General features: G+C 41.2%; 1 protein-coding gene across 8 annotated transcripts in view; it reads left to right on the top strand.

The window, feature by feature from the left end:
* The window catches only part of ncoa2 (nuclear receptor coactivator 2), a 294076-nt gene that overhangs the window by 179688 nt on the left and 96083 nt on the right, over positions 1-18305 (top strand). The window lies entirely within an intron of this gene.

The following is an 18305-nucleotide window of genomic DNA, read 5'->3' as shown; positions in this document are numbered from 1 at the left end:
TGTGTAGAATTGGGGCAGAATCAAATGGCAGCACCGATTGCTTAGTTGGCTTCATGACAAAGCTGAGAATAAGCATAAAGGGTAGGCATTCAGAAGTTTAGAAGGTAGGAAGTGGTGTTTCACAAGGATCAATGCTGGGACGACAACTGTTTACAATTTGTATACTACATGGCTTTTGGAATCAAAAATACAATTTCTTAGTTTGTGGATGACACCAAATTGGGAGAGGGATATTCAATACAGAGGAGGGCTGAAACAAGTTAGAAGAGGATGTTAAACTAGCAGAATGAGAAAATAATTGGCAAATATAGCTTAACAGAAACAAGTGAGGTGCGAATTTTGTAATGAAGAATAAGGAAGTTTAACAAGTCCTTTTTCTTTTAAACAAAATGCCAAATGGCAAGCCAAGCAATAATTTTTTAGATGAATTGAGAAGTAATAGAAAAATCTGAGTCGGTGTTCAGTGGAGAGGATGCAGAGCAGATTTTCAATGATATCAGAAATGCCTGACTTTACATATGAGGAAAGCAATTGGCAGGTTGTATCCCTTCTGTCTGCTCTAACCTTATCCCTTTTGCAGCTGTCACAAGTAAGTAGTATTGGCCTGGGGTCGACTGACATTTCTCCTCTCTACCTTGCCATCTAGTCGTTTCTTTTGTCATCAGCTTTTTCTACCACCTTCCCAATTGGTTTGTTCCATTTTTGATCAGAAACAGCGAAGGTGATTGAAGCAAATGGTATTGATAGGGAAAAATAGACTAGCTTTTGTGGGAGAATGGAAAGCATGGTTTCAATTGATTTTGAATAGAAAAGAGGAGAGAATGGTTGAATGGAGCAGAAACCATGGCATTGAAAAATTGGGCCTGTTACCTTGTCATATACCCTGACTAATCTGCCTGGGAGCACATGGACTTGGTAACTTCAACAATAGCTTGGGATGTCATCATAAGTATCAATATTTGGGGAGAAAATGTGGATACAGTTAGATGGTTAATCTAATGAGTGTAAGTCCTATAAGTCATTACATTTCAGTGAAGATGCAAGGCAAGCCATACCAGAGGCTTCTTAAATGCAATAACTTCAATTGTGACCTAATCGAACTATAGCAGCAGTGAAAATCAGCATTCCCTCCACCATGTTAGCGGCTGGTATTTCATTTCTCTTCATACAAAGAATGCATCTGTAGCAATTAAAAAGAGAAATTGTTATACACAATCCATATAAAGTTAAAAATCCCACAACACCAGGTTATAGTCCAACAGGTTTAATTGGAAGCACTAGCTTTTGGAGCGATGCTCCTTCATCAGGTGATTGTGGAGGACACAATTGTAAGACACAGAATTTATAGCAAACATTTACAGTGTGATGTAACTGAAATTATGCATTGAAAAATACCTTGGTTGTTTTGTTGAGTCTTTCATCCATTAGAATGACCATGATAGTTTCACTTTTCATGTGTAAATCACAACTTTTTTTTTTAAAAGTTACATTCTCAGGTTAACTTGTAACAACTGGTGGCACCCAGATAATATAGAACATTTAGAGCGCAGAACAAGTCCTTTGGACCTCGATGTTGCACCGACCTGTCATACCAATCTGAAGCCCATCTAACCTAACCTACTCTATTCAATGTATGTCCATATGCTTGTCCAGTGACGACTTAAGTGTATTTAAAGTTGGCAAATCTACTACCATTGCAGGCAAAGCATTCCATACCCTTGCTACTCTGAGTAAAGAAACTACCTCTGACGTCTGTCCTATATCTATCACCCCTCAATTTAAAGCTATGCCCCCTCGTGCTCACCGTCACCATACTTGGAAAAAGGCTCTCACTGTCCATCCTATCTAACCCTCTGATTATCTTATGTCTCTATTAAGTCACCTCTCAAACTTCTTCTCTCAAACAAAAACAGCCTCAAGTCCCTCAGCCTTTCTTCATAAGACCTTCCCTCTATACCAGGCAACATCCTTGTAAATCTCTGCACCCTTTCCAAAGCTTCCACATCCTCCTTATAATGCGGTGACCAGAACTGTACACAATACTCCAAGTGCGGCCGTACCAGAGTTTTGTATAGCTGCAGCATAACCTCATGGTTCCGGAACTCGATCCCTCTATTAATCAAAGCTAAAACACTGTATGCCTTCTTAACAACCCTGTTAACCTGGGTGGCAACTTTCAAAGATCTGTGTACGTGGACACCGAGATCTCTCTGCTCATCTGCACCACCAAGAACCTTACCATTAGCCCAGTACTTTGCATTCCGGTTACTCCGACCAAAGTGAATCACCTCTCGCTTGTCCGCATTAAACTCCATTTGCCACCTCTCAGCCCAGATCTGCAGCTTATCTATGTTTCTCTGTAACCGACTACATCCTTCATCACCTATCCACAACTCCACCGACCTGTGTCGTCTGCAAATTTACTAACTCCCCCTCCACGTCCTCATCCTGGTCATTTATAAAAATGACAAACAGCAGTGGACCCAACACCGACCATTGCGGTACACCACTAGTAAATGGACTCCAGGATGAACGTTTCCCATCAACCACCACCCTCTGTCTTCTTTCAGCAAGCCAGTCACTGATCCAAACTGCTATATCTCCCACAATCCCATTCCTCTGCATTTTGTACAATAGCCTACTGTGGGGAACCTTATCAAATGCCTTGCTGAAATCCTTATACACCACATCAACTGGTTTAGTCTCATCTACCTGTTTGGTCACCTTCTCAAAGAACTCAATAAGGTTTGTGAGGCACGATCTACCCTTCACAAAACCGTGCTGACTATCCCTAATCAAATTATTCTTTTCTAGATGATTATAAACCCTATCTTATAACCTTTTCCAACACTTTATCAACAACTGAAGTAAGGCTCACTGGCCTATAATTACCAGGGTTGTCTCTCCTCCCCTTCTTGAACAGGGGAACCACATTTGCTATCCTCCAGTCTTCTACTATTCCTGTAGACAATGACGATTTAAAGATCAATGGCAAAGGCTCGGCAATCTCCTCCTAACTTCCCAGAGGATCCTAGGATAAATCCCATCAGGCCCATGGGACTTATCTATTTTCTTACACTCTGCAGGATTTCTAATACCTCTTCCTTGTGAACCTCAATCCCACCTAGTCTAGTAGCCTGTATCTCAGTATTCTCCCTCGACAACATTGTCATTTTCTGGAGTGGATACTGTCGAAAAATACTCATTTTGTGCTTCCCCTATTTCCTCTGACTTTACACCCAACTTCCCACTACTATCCTTGATTGGCCCTAATCTTGCTCTCGCCATTTTTTTTGTTGCTTAAATACCTATAGAAAGCCTTTGGGTTTACCCTGATCCTATCTGCCAACAACTTCTCATCTTTCCTCCTGGCTCTTCTGAGTACTCTCTTTAGGTCTTTCCTGGCTACCTTGTAACCCTCAAGCACCCTACCTGAGTCTTCACATCTCATCCTAACATAAGCCGCCTCCTTTCTCTTGACCAGAGATTCCACCTCCTTCGTAAACCACGACTCCCACGCTCTACAGCTTCCTCCCTGCCTGACAGGTACATACTTATCTAGGACACACAGGAGCTTTTCCCTGAATAAGCTCCACATTTCTAATGTGCCCATCCCCTGCAGTTTCCTTCCCATCCTATGCTTCCTAAATCTTGCCTAATCGCATCGTAATTGCCATTCCCTCAGTGTAACTCTTGCCCAGTGGTATACGCCTCTCCCTTTCTATCACTAAAGTAAACATAACAGAATTGTGATTGTTATCCCCAAAGTGCTCACTTACTTCCAAGTCTAACACCTATCTCATTGCCCAGTACCAAATCTAATGTGGCTTCGCCCCTTGTTGGCCTGTCTACATACTGTGTCAGGAAGCCCTCCTGCACACTGGACAAAAACTGACCCATCTATAGTACTCGTACTATAGTGTTCCCAGTCAATATTTGGAAAGTTGAAGTCCCCCATGATAACTACCCTGTCTCTCTGACTCCTATCGAGAATCACCTTTGCTGTCCTTTCCCCTACATCTCTGGAACTATTTGGTGGCCTAGAGAAAACTCCCAACAGGATGACTTCTCCTTTCCTGTTTCTAACCTCAGCCCATACTACCTCAGTTGACGAGTCCCCAAACATCCTTTCTGCCACCGTAATACTGTCCTTGACCAACAACGCCACACCTCCCCCTCCTTTACCATCTTCTCTGTTCTTACTGAAACATCTAAATCCTAGAACCTGCAATATTCCTGTCCCTGCTCTATCCATGTCTCCGAAATGGCCACAACATTGAAGTGCCATTGAAGATGTTAGTCCCCCTGTGTTCCCTGTCTGTGCCATAATGTTTAGACTGATTCCAATCTAAAAAGTGAGTTAAGAGTCTTACATGGATTCATGCAGTTTTTGAGCAAAGTACAATGTAACTCTGCAAGTACAAATTCACCCCATAAACATAATATGTATATATATGTGTCTGTCTGTCTCTGAGATGGTGGGTTGAGTGTGTCAGTGTGTGCGCATTTGTGTGTGTATGTGAGTGTAAAGTGTCCATGTCTGTGAGAGGGTGTGTGCGCGCGTATCTGGGGTGAGGGTCTGTGAGTGTCCTTCCAGTTGGGGAATGCTTCAGCGGTCAAGGACATTCGAACTCTGACCTTCGGGTGACCAACCTCCAAGGCGGACTTCGGGACAGGCAGCAGCAAAAGGTGACCGAGCAGAGGCTGATAGCTATGTTCCGTATCCATAAGGAGGGCCTCAATCGGGACCTTGGGTTCATGTCACACTGCAGGTGACCACCATTGCACTGTACACAGACACTCCTGTAAACGCACTCTCCTATATACGCGCACACACCCTCATTCATCCTCTCACAGACTTAGACCAGTTTAGTGCGCGCGCGCACACGTGCACACCCCTACCTCCCTCTCTGTCTCTCACAGACACACTCAACCCCCCACCCCAGACACACACACACCCACCTACCTGCAGACACACACTCCCACAGTCTCACCCCTCTCACCTACTTAGACACGTGTGTGTATGTGCACACTCGCGCACACACACTCACCCTGCCTGCCCCTCATCCCAGACAGACAGAGATGCGCATGCACACACACACGTTTGTGTATGGCGTGAATTTGTACTTGCAGAGTTACATTGTACTTTGCTCAAAAACTGCATGAATCCATGTAAGACTCTGTTAACTCACTTTTTAGATTAGAATCAGTCTAAGCATTATGGCACAGATAGGGAACACAGGGGGCTAACACCTTCAACATATTACCTGGCTGACACCAATTGTTACAGTTAACCTGAGAATGTAACTTTGAAGAAAGAAATTTTGTGATTTGCATATGAAAAAAGTGAAACTATTATGGTCGTTCTAATAGATGAAAGACTCAACAAACAATCAAAGTATTTTTCAGTGTATAATTTCAGTTACATCATACTGTAAACTTTTGCTATAAATTCTGTGTCTTACAATTGTTTACTCCATAACCAGCTGATGAAGGAGCAGCGCTCTGAAAGCTAGTGCTTCCAATTAAACCTGTTGGACTATAACCTGGTGTTATATGATTTTTAACTTTGTACACCCCAGTCCAGCATCGGCATCTCCAAATCACAATCCATATAATGTATCTTAATTTTACTTATTTAATGCTTTTTATTCCAGTTGTGTTTTTTCATAATATTCTTGTGTTTTGGCTTATTTTAAATTAATTTTCATGGTAAGAACTGTGGTTGCTCTACACTGCAGGAATTTCAATTGCCTCTTATCAAAATTAGCTGTCTGTATTTATATTTTTATGACTGGGAAATCAAGGCCAAGGTCCAGAATGCAGATTCCAAGACCAAAATAAGTGAAAGAGAAGACCAAGAAAATGAGCAGTATTTAGGCAGGTAGTACCAAGTTTTCTTTAAAAAAAAAACTCTTGTGCATTGCAGAAGGAGAAAATGTTTGGGGTTAGTGGGGTGTTAAAGCTTATAAGATATTGGCACAGAAGATTAAGCAGGTCATGTTATGATGAGCTTTGATTTAAGCATTGTAAACAGATGCTGTATTTGATGCTCAGGGCCATCAGTCAAAGCTACTTTATCATTGTTTCATTTTTATTAGTGTAAGGTGAATGGACAATAGACGGTAGGTGCAGGAGTAGGCCATTCTGCCCTTCGAGCCTTAATCAGTATTCTGTCCCTGCCTTGTCTCCATAACCCTTGATTCCACTATCCTTGAGAGCTCTATCCAACTCTCTCTTAAATGAATCCAGAGACTGGGCCTTCACTGCCCTCTGGGGCAGAGCATTCCACACAGCCACCACTCTCTGGGTGAAGAGGTTTCTCCTCATCTCTGTCCTAAATGGTCTACCCCGTATTTTTAAGCTGTGTCCTCTGGTTCGGCACTCACCCATCAGCGGAAACATGTTTCCTGCCTCCAGTGTCCAATCCTTTAATAATCTTATGTCTCAATCAGATCCCCTCTCAGTCTTCTAAACTCAAAAGTATACAAGCCCAGTCGCTCCAGTCTTTCAGTGTAAGGTAGTCCTGCCGTTCCAGGAAGTGACCTCGTGAAACTACGCTGCATTCCCTCAATAGCCAGAATGTCTTTCCTCCAATTTGGAGACCAGAACTGCACACAGTACTCCAGGTGTGGTCTCACCAGAAGAACCTCTTTTTGCTTCTATACTCAATCCCTCTTGTTATGAAGGCTAGCATGCTATATTAGCCTACTTCACTACCTGCTGTACCTGCATGCTTACCTTCATTGACTGATGTACAAGAACACCCAGATCTCTTTGTACTGCCCCTTTACCTAAACCATTTAGGTGGTAATCTGCCTTCCTGTTCTTGCCACAAAAGTGGATAACATACATTCATCTACATTAAACTGCATCTGCCATGCATCTGACTACTCACCTAACCTGTCCAGGTCACCCTGTAATCTCCTAACATCCTCCTCCCATTTCACCCTGCCACCCAGCTTAGTATCATCAGCAAATTTGCTAATGTTATTACTAATACCATCTTCCATATCATTAATATATATTGTAAAAAGCTGCGGTCCAAGCACTGATCACTACAGAACCCCACTGGTCACTGCCTGCCATTCTGAAATGGAGCCGTTTATCACTACTCTTTGTTTCCTATCAGCCAACCAACTTTCAATCAGGTTAGTACTTTGCCCCCAATACCGTGTGCCCTAATTTTGCTCACTAACCTCCTGTGGGACTTTATCAAAAGCTTTCTGTAAGTCCAGGTACACTACATCTACTAGATCCCCCTCGTCCATCTTCAGTTACATCCTCAAAAAATTCCAGAAGATTAGTCAAGCATGATTTCCCCTTCATAAATCCATGCTGACTCTGTCCTATCCTGTTACTACTATCCAGATGTGCCGTAATTTCATCCTTCATAATAGACTCCAGCATCTTTCCCACCACTGAGGTCAGACTAACTGGTCTATAATTTCCTGCTTTCTCTCTCCCACCTTTCTTAAAACGTGGTACAACATTAGCCACCCTCCAATCCGCAGGAACTGATCCCGAATCTATCGAACTCTGGAAAATGATCACCAACGCATCCATGATTTCTTGAGCCACCTCCTTCAGTACCCTGGGATGTAGACCATCAGGCCCCGGGGACCTATCAACCTTCAGACCTAACAGTCTCGCCAACACCAATTCCTGGCAAATATAAAGTCCCTTCAGTTTGGGTCCTTCAGCCACTGTTACCTCGGAGATGCTTGTGTCTTCCCCAGTGAACACAGATCTGAAGTACCCATTTAATTCTTCTGCCATTTCTTTCTTTGTTCCCCGTAATATATCCCCCTGTTTCTGTCTTCAAGGGCCCAATTTTAGTCCTAACCATTTTTTTGCCTTTCACATACCTAAAAAAGCTTTTACTATCCTCCTTTATATTTTTGGCCAGTTTACCTTCGTACCTCATTTTTTCTCTGAGCATTTCCTTCTTCGTAATCCTTAGTAATTTAAAAGCTTCCCAGTCTCCCGTTTTCCCACTTATCTTTGCTATGTTATACTTTTTCTCTTTTAACTTTATATGTTTCTTAACTTCCCTAATCAGCCACAGCCACCCATGCCTCCTCCTGGGATCTTTCTTCCTTTTTGGAAGATCCGGCATCTTCTGCATTATTCATAGAAATATCTGCCATTGTCCCTCCACTGTCCCCCCTGCTAAGGTATTGCACCATTGAACTTTGGTCAGCTCCTCCCTCATAGCTCCCTGTATTCAACAAAAATATTGTCACTTCCGATTGTACCCTCTCCCTCTCAAATTGCAGATTGAAGCTTATTTTATTATGGTCACTATTCCCAATTGGCTCCTTCACGTCTGGGTGAAGTGAATTCTGGTTCGTTGCACAATACCAGATCCAGAATTACCTTCTCCCTGATAGGCTCCAGCACCAGCTGTTCTAAGAATCCATCTCGGAGGCACTCCACAAAGTCTCTTTCTTGAGGTCCAATACCATCCTGATTCTCCCAGTCTACCTGCATGTTGAAATCCCCTATAACAACTGTAGTAATATCTTTGTGACAGGGCAATTTCAGCTCCTGATTCAACTTGCATCCGACATCCAGACTACTGTTTGGGGGCCTGTAGATAAACTCCCCAGATGGTATTTTTACCCTTAGAATTTCTCAGCTCTATCCATACTGACTCTACATCCCCTGATTCTAGGTCCCCCTGCGCAAGGGACTGAATATCATCCCTTACCAACATGGCCACCCCACAAATTGAGCGAGGAAGAAGTTGAAGAATGTAAATAAGCAAATGATAGATTCTCTCCTGCGTCTCTGTACACTCTTTTCTTTGTGCACAAGTTGTGTGTCGTTTGCTAGGCTGACACCTTTTGCCCACTTCTAATTAGCCTAGAGAAGGTATTGGTGAGATACCTCCTTCAATTGCTGTAGTCTTTAGGATGCAGAAACACCCATGTACTGATAGGTAGGGAGCTGCAGGATTTTGACCCAGCGGCATGGTGATATAATTCCAAATCAGGATATTTGTGGCTTGGAGAGAAACTTGCAAATGATGGTGATTCCATGCATCTGCTCCCCATGTCCTAAGTTTGGAAGATGCTATCAAAAGAGCTGTGGTGACTTATTACAGTGCATCTTGTAGATGGTACATATTGCTGCCATTGTGGAAAGGGAGTGAATGTTGAATGTGGTGCCAGTCAAGCGGATTGCTTTTGCCTGGGTGATTTCAAACTGTGTAAGAGTTGTTGGAGCTGCACTCATTCAGGCAATTGGGGAGTATTCCATCATACTTCTGACATGTTTGGATAGTGGACAGGTTTTGGCAAAACTGGCGTTATTGCCTTAGAATTCCTAGCATCTAACTTGCTCTTCTATCCAGTATATTTATATTTCTGAACCTGCTTGGTTTCTGATCTATGATGATGCCCAGGGCATAGATGGGGAGAAGCCAATCATAATAATGCCTTTGAATATCAACGCAAAGTTCTTGGGTTCTCTCTCATTGGAAATAGTCATTGCCTGGCATTATGAAATTATCAGATTCCCAGAATTAAGAAAAGATTTACAAGGTTGTTACCAGGTTTGGAGGGTTTGATCTTTAGGGAGAGCCTGAATAGGCTGGGGCTATTTTCCCTGGAACATCGAAAGCTGAGGGATGACCTTCTAGAGGTTTATAAAAACATGAAGGGCATGGATATGGTAAATAGACAAGATCTTTCCCGTTGGATGGGTGAGTGCAAAACTAGAGTGCATAGAGGGGAAAGATATCAAAGGAACGTAAGGGGTAACATTTTTATATTGATGGTGTGTGTGTGTGGAATGAGCTGCCGAGGAGGTGGTGAAGGCATCTGGATATATATGCCTCTAAATCCATATATATATAATAGGTATATGGACAAAATGCTGGCAAATGGGGCCAGATTTATATAGGATATCTGGTCAGCATGGATGAGTTGGACGCAAGGATCTGTTTTCATGCTATCTCTGTCTTTATTAACCTTGCCTCACTGCACTCCGACAAAGCTGTATAGGCCATCAGTGGTTGAATTATCTTTAAGTTTTCTTGATGAGAAGAGAGGAATAGGAAATCTGAGGTAATTGGTCATTGAAAGGGGAATATAAAAAAATCGTTGTTCCTCTAGAATGATCTTGACAATCTGGAAGGAATTGAATGTGATGAGGGTCTGTAGTTCCTCAGCTTCTCCTTACAGCCTGTCTTAAATACAGACATGCATTTTGGGATGACACAGTGACTCTGTGGTTTTTACTCTCAACAGTAGGAACCTGGGTTTGATTCCAGCCTTGGGCGACTGTATGTATGGAGCGTGCACATTCTCCCTGTGTCTGCCAGGGTTTCTTCCAAGTGCTCTAGTTTCCTCCCATAGTCCAAAGATGTGCAGGTTAGGTGGATTGGCCACGCTAAATTTCCCTCTATGTCCAGGGATGTGCAGGCTAGGCGGATTAGCCATGGGAAATGTAAGGATACCGGGATGGGATAGATCTGGTATTGGATGTTCTTTGGAAGGTCAATGTGGAGTTGATGTGCCGAATGGCCTGCTTCCCTACTGTAGAGATTGTGAAATGGGATATTGCTGATATAATCTGATTTGATGCTGGATGTTGAGCGCTGTTGTCCACTTAGCCTGCTGCTTTATGCTTTATGGTGCTGAAGTGAGTTGTGTGTTTAAAATTAGACAGTATGGATTACTTGGAGAAAGGGATGTCAAGGACAGGAAATTTGCAGCTATTACATTGCTAAAACATTGCAGCAGTGTTGTGGAGCATCAGAAAAGCAGGAGTTGGAACGGGTCCTGGAAAAGTTGGCAAAACAAGAACTTTATTCTCATAGATGAATATGACAAAAATAAAGGTGGGCAAATAATGAGGTTATGTGGGGAAGCAACTTACAGACTACAGATATTAGAATTGAAACCTTGGCAGAAAACCTCCAACAAGAATAAGGTCCAGTGGGTGGAGTATTTTGTCTAATAGAGGGCGAAGGGTGTGCGGAAAGCGCAAAAATCGTGAGAATAAGCAAGTTATTTGAATGAAGTTAAACACTTGTGCTCGAAGTTTGACACATCTGCAGTGGTTTGAGTTTTAATCTTATCTCCTTCAACAAATAATTTATGACCAGTACTCTGTGTTGATTTGAGGTCTGTTAAAGCTTTAATTCAGTGTAAATTGATAAATGTATAAACCTCTTTAGTTGCACAGTTAATCTCTAACTGGTAAAAGCTACTGTACTGACTACATTGCTGCATTTGAAATGCGACATGTTATCCCTTCACTTGTTCAAGAAGAATCCTCCCTTCCATTGTAATTGCTGAAACAGCTTTGTTGGATGAAACTGACTTCTCATCCCCGGCTTGATGTGCTCATAAGTTAACTTATGTTTATCCCACACTACGTGAACTTCGTCTCCAAATGTGAGGTATTCAAAATATAATGGCGGTTAAATTAATATGATCATATGAAGAGTAACTGGCAGAGACCAGCATTCCCAAGATACATGGCAGTCTGAAAAATAGTGCACGCTTTTTAAAAAAAAGATTTGAGCCTCTGTTCAGTAAAATGAACATGCTGCACAATGAAACAAAAGGTGGGCTCTTTGGTAAGGACCTCTGGTTCACCCAGCCAGTCCCAGTCTTGTGCGATCCTATAAATGCACACACTCTACCTAACTTCAATCACTCACTCATTTCATTTGCAATTTTATGAAATTATTTAACAAATGGATACCTGGTAAACAATTGTTACTTTACTTTAGTACCAATGGACCACAATTGATAAATCTGCATTATTTCTTATGCATGGATACAACACCAAACGGTTTGTTTTGAAGAGGGCTGAAAGGTGAATATGAGGCAGAGGGGGCAAGTTTAAAAGTAAAAAATGGGTTGGTTAATGAAAGACACAATAGAGGAAGTGTTTTAAATGGTGAAGAGAACTGAATAGGGAGGGTAGGGCTCTAATGGCTAAGTGAGAGATCGTTGATAGAGATTTGAATTGAAAAATAGGAAGAAGCTTGCTGTTAGTAAAGTGGAGATGATGTGTGGGAGTTTGAAAACTAGGCCAGAATTTAAATACGCTTTGTGGGGAAGATGAAATGAGGTGTGGTGTGGCTTGGTGTGTACAAACTGCCAAAAATTGGGAGAAATACGTAATGTGAGGGCAGTTGAGGAGTTGGGTTGTAGATTTTGTTGAAGCTCGTGGTGGAATACGGAACGGAAGCTGGCAAGGAGACAGTATATCCTGTTTTAATAGAATAAACTGAGAACTTTTGGTACAAGGACTTCATGTCTGACCAACCAGCTGGTGCCATCAGTGACTTGTGGCCAGTGATTTTAGTAGAGCCAAGTGTAGTCTGTTCACTGATATGGAAGCTAGCCTTCTACTTCAACGTAGTGTCTCCCAATCTGTAACTCTGTACAGCAGTATATAATGACCTCTCAGCAAAACTAAACCTCATCATTGGCCCATGCTTGATGATTGACATAAGAATCTATCTGTTCCTCTCCTATTGGGCATTGTTCAAACTGTTCAAAGCATGTATAATTAGTGAGCCACCACTACTGCCTCTTATCATTCCTCGATACTTCAGGAGCAAGACAAAGTAGGCTGCAGAAAGCATGTTTACAAAATTGCCTACAAAATGTCCTGACATTTCAGAGCTCTGTAGTAAGATCAAGGGTGATATTTATTAAATCCTATTTCTTGATAAAATTCACAAAATGTTAGTTTACCTGATACTTTGAGAAGTAGGATGTTTGACTGAGAGTTATGTATTTTCTCAACAGATTTCTGTCAGAATAGGTAGAAGCAGCCATTGATCTATGCATTGCTTTCCAATAGAGACTTCAGTCAATTGGAAGCTGTTATTCTGCCTGCAGTAAGTTTGCTTTGGGCTCATGACCATAACATCAGAAACATCCAGGGTGGTTGATTGGGTTGAGGTGAAAAACTGTCAAGAGCTCACTAGAAGATTCAGGTGGGAGGGGAGAAACTGGGAAGGCAATTGGCATGATAATTGTGTAAATTACATTGAATGTTCATTGATGGTGGATGATTTGGGAGAGACAGGAATAAGTGTCACATTGGGCTCCTTAAAGCATACATAATATGAATTTTAGGAAAACCAGGGCAAGTTCAGGAAGAAATTGGGATCCCATTCTAATAAGGGAGAAAGTTGGTGGTGCTAACCTCTTACATTCCTTGTGAAAGGCTGAGGAAGAACAAAAATGAAAGCACTGAAGTCTGAATAAAGCAGTCCAAATGCACACTTGTTTGGATATTGTAGTGCTAGTTTTAGGTTTTATGAAAAGTTTCAGTAACTCTCAAAACTTGTGTAAACTGGTCTCTTATGGAGTGATGGTGGTCTGAAGGTTGGGTGCAATCTAAAGATTGAGATTTTTATTTAAACCCAAGATCTGATGGCACTTGGAGACCAGGTCCTCTTGCTGAAGCATACATTTTTGAGTTGGTTAGTACTTTAGCAGTTGGTTAGCAGAGGGCTTTGCCTGGGAAATAACATTTCCATCATTATTTATGGTGTCTGGTCCTTCCTGGAATACTGTTTTGCTCCAGTCTATTTTGTCCTTTGCTTTTTGGTTATTCAGATCTGAATTCACCTAAATTTTAGGTAACCCAATTTAATTGTTGCAGGTATAATCAATGCAATTGCTTTAAGATTTCATTCTTGTTTGCCCTGTAGGCCAGTTGAATATTTCCAGCATTTTCTGTCCTTGTTTGCTCACCAAATCTGTTTATAAATTTCAAAGGGATTTGAACAATTTGATTGCTCAAACTAATGTTTATTTGGCAATAGCTTTATGTTGTATTTCTATTTGGCAATAGCTTTATGTTGTATTTCTGAGTGATGGTGCACAGTTCTGTTAGCTTTTTACTAGTTGAATTTTGACTGCTTCCTGGTTACAACCAATACGTTGACATTATGGCAGCTTGATTCAGCAAGGAAGAACATATACTTTATCTTTCTTCCTTCTAAGTTAGATAGTTTTTAAAAAGTCCATTTAAGAAGGAGGAGGAGAATCCAGAAACTAACCATTGATTCCATCCTCCTTCAGCTAAGGTCTGTGAGACTCAGCATTCTACTTGACCTGAACCATGTCACGTCCCAATAACTTCCACCAGAAGTTCCATCTCCATAACATCACCTGTCCCTTATCACTACATTAACTATACTGCTGCTGAAATTGTCATCAATTCTTTCGTTATCTCTAGGCTTCAGCATTTTCTATGCTCTCGCGAATAGCCTCCATCATCCCTTGGAGATCAGCCCAATACAATTAGACAATGTTTGCTACTGTCCAGTAAGTGGAGAACAGTGGTTTGAAGAGTACTAAAGTTGGGAATTTGGGGCATGGTGGAATTCCGAGCTGCTGAATTCAGTCTTTCTTTTAAGACTCCTGTAGCTGGGGAATGTCCTTTAGTATCTAAGCTATAAAACTGCCATTTGCTATTACTCTTAAACTAAATAGTGAATGCAATTATAAAAGGTAATTAATCAAATAATTAAGCTGGATAGACATGGCAAGATAGCTGATATGCTGGAACAACAGCATGACAGAGAAAGGATATGTACATCACTGACAAGGCCAGTGTTTATTACCCATTCCTAACTGACATGGAGGAGGTGATATTGAACTGTCGTCTTGAACAATGGGCACACATGATACTCTTGGGAAGGGCCCTTGTCCTAAGTAGTAGATTTGTGCATTTGAAAGGTGCTGCTGAAGAAATCTTGGTAGTTACTACAATGCATCTTGCAGATGGTACATACTGCTGCTACTGGTGAAGGAAATGAATGTGGAAGGTGGTTGTTTGGGTGCCAGTCAAGTGGTGTTAAGCTTCCTGAGTATTGTTGCAGTTGCACACATCCAGGCAAGTTTGGAAATGACTGCTGACTTGCAGTGGAGATGGTGGTCAGGCTTTGGGGAAACAGGAGGTGGCTTCTTTGCCGCAGAATGTGTAACCTCTGACCTGCTCTTATACCGTAGTGTTAATATGGTTGGTCAAGTTCTGTTTCTGGTCAGTGGTAATCCCCATGCTATTGTGAGTGGAAGTTCAAGGTGGTAACACTGTTTAATGTCAAGGAGAAATAGATTCTCTCTTGTTACAGCTGGTCATTACCTGGCACTTGTGTTGCACAAATGTTACTACTTGTCGGTTGTTTAGATGTTGCTACATGTGGACAATGACCGCTTCAGGTTAGAAGTATCGCAACGGTGTTGAACATGACATACGATTATTAGCAAGAATCGCTATTTTTGACCTTAAGATGGAGGGGTGTAATTGAGGGTCATGAAGTAACTGCATTACCAGATACTGTGGAAAATAGTCCAGTTATGACCTGTGCACAAAAAACAGCGAAATTCTTCCCAACAACTTAATAGCCTGTCTGCCTACTTTTGGTCTCTTTGAAAATGATGGAAGGCTTCACTGACCATGCCTCACATTGAGTAATAACCTGCTAAGTGGTAGTCAGTTTGAGTTCTTCTAGGGCCATTCAACTTTATTACAACCTTGGTTCAAATAAGCTCAAAGAGCTGAATTCCACAGGGGAAATAAAAGTGTGGCATTAGGGCAGCATTTGACTGTGTGACACTAAGGAGCCTGAGCAAAGCTGAAGGTCAGGTTGGAGGAACTCTCCATTAAGATAAATTAAAATGTGCAGGGGCAATTTGAGCTTCCTGCTGTGTCAGTAGCATCTTTCACAACAAACCATGCCACATGGTGACCTGAGGACATCCAAGGTCATGCCATTGGCACATGGATTTCTTGTCACCAGGTGTAACTCTCCAGACAGCACTTTCAATGCACAGAGCTACCAGAGTGCTGACTGAGATGCAGGGTAATCCTAGGTGTGATTGTACAGACTCATTCTCTCTTTGGGGCAATTGTCCTGTGCCCTTAGTGGTTTGCTGCTGGGACACTATATTTTTAAAATATGATTTGAATCTTGATTTCTGCAGATGTGTGTGCACTGTCCACTCTGCCCCTTACAGGTTTCCCAAGAACACCTCCAATCCCCCGACACCATACCTATGCTGTCCTAAAATTACAATTGGCAACCTCCTACTTTGAAGGATTTCCTCAGCAGAATAACTTGACTTGTTATAAGAAATGAATTCAAGGAGGGTATTTGTTAATACTTGTATAGAAGGTAAATAAAGGAATTTTCAGAAATAGTGACATTAGACATCCAGGAGAGAGAGAGAGAGAGAGACCACAAATATCAAATGCAAGATGTGTGTGAACCTCGAGGAACTGCAAGCAAACTTAGGGTGAAATTAGCAACTTTCACTTACAAACTGAGTTTTACCAACTCTGGATGCTCCAGTAGCACTATCACCATTACACCTTTTTAAACAGTGCTGTAGGTTTTGAAAGACCATCTCCAGCTGTACTGAATTGTCATTGCAAACTATATATTTTTAAAACCACAGTGTAAACTGTGGTGTGGTCAGGTGTGTTTCGAATCCTGTCTCCATTTCTGGTTGTTGAGAAATCAATTGCAGAAGGGAACGCAGAGAAGAGCCAAAAGCTAATCTTTGGAATCGGGGCCCAGGTTTTGCAGAGTGATTGGCGAGATTTGATTCTGTGAACGTTAAGTGATGGGTTTTAATATAGTGATAAATGAAATCACTAAACATAATTATAGGGATTCTACAATTTTGTGACATGGCAAAAAATAGTTAGGAGTTGGACATAATTTCAAACTAGCAATTTTGTTACTGATGTTAATGCAGGCAGTGTTAAACGTGAAAAGTCTGAAACGATGCAGCAATCTGAGTTAGAAGGCTATTCTGGATGGAGAAGTTAAGATGGTGTTCACGTCCATAAGTATCATGACAGCTAAAGGAAAGGCACGGCACAATATTGTTGAAAAGAAGAGCTTGATTAATATCATAGCAGCTATGGCTGGCACAATGTGGATCTTTGTTCTCTCCTTGCACCCAGTTAAGTGTAAACACTGAGGAAATGTGCAGCTGTGGTGTTTAATATGCACTGCAGGAAATTTCAGCAGCACTGAAATATAGTGCATTAATGTTGAGAAGATAAACACATTGGGAGAGCACAGGAAGGGTCTTGTGTTTTTCTGGGAGTAGAAGGCTTTCTAATGAATATAAATGCCCCTGGTTTCATGGAGCCATATGGTGGTTTTTCTAATTTTAGTTTGTTGCAGATGTATAACTGGCTTGTTTTTTTTTTGGTGTTCCATGCCCTATATGATGATTGCCAGAGTTGCTGACCTGAACATTTTTCTTTTAAACAGCATTATGCGTGCAGTGTTGATTTTGCTCCCTTCTTGCTGAAAGTCCGATATTGAATAGGTTCATTTGAAAGTAATTATGATGTTTTCGCAGCACCAATTTGGTTTGCATAAAATGTTCCACAGCTCATTAAGGAAGTATGATTGTACCATAAATAAGTTATTTAATGTTTTATCTATTATGTTATTAAGTTCAGACAATTTTGAAGAGATATACCTGATTCTTGGAGGTGAACCCCTCTAGATATGTACTCTGATGGAGAGGAACCTCAGCACCAAGAGATCTGCTGGGTGGATTGAATAAACTAACAATGAAGTGACAAAAAAAGGCAATGTTTCCTTTTAAAGGAAAGATGCCTGTGTCTTGTGGCAATCATTAATTAGTCTGAAAAGAATTGTGTATGAATTGCCTGAGGGAAATAGTGGTTGTTATTGTGCATTGCAAATCTGGCAGGGTTTATTTTAAGTATTATTCAGAAACCATCCTATTGAGATCTTGCACCATGAATATTACACTATCACTGTTCAAGCCATCTGCCAGAACTCTGTGCAATAAGCAATCTTTTCCTGTATATGTTTATGTCATGCGTTATACCTGTGAGAGGTATCGATTGCTAAATGATTTTTTTGTTGTCCAGTTGTGTGACTCAGTTACTTAAATTGAATATGAAGAAAGGTTTGATGTATTGTTGCATGGGCTGAAAAAAATTGTATATGATATGTAGTTTAGCATTTGGTTTTGAGCTCTGACTTCTTAGAAATGAAGGTATAAATTGGTATTTGCTTTTTTGAAAACAGATTTTGGATTAACAAATATGAAAACGATGCACATGTTTTCAGTTCAGTGTAATTCAAGCTCAGTGTTGAAGATATGGTTTATTGCATAATTTTTTGCTATCATTTTATATTTTATGAATTGACTGCGTAGTCTAATCTGTGGGTAACGTTTTAAACTCTTCTGCCAATAACCTACTGAAAAGATCGTGAGAAATTTACATTATTTCAGGCTTTCAGCTGTGCCTTCCATTCC

Source organism: Hemiscyllium ocellatum, chromosome 4 (assembly GCF_020745735.1).
Source record: "Hemiscyllium ocellatum isolate sHemOce1 chromosome 4, sHemOce1.pat.X.cur, whole genome shotgun sequence".
Taxonomy (NCBI): Eukaryota; Metazoa; Chordata; class Chondrichthyes; order Orectolobiformes; family Hemiscylliidae; genus Hemiscyllium; species Hemiscyllium ocellatum.
Note: the sequence above shows the minus strand (reverse complement) of the source record. Positions and strands in the feature narration are given on the sequence as shown.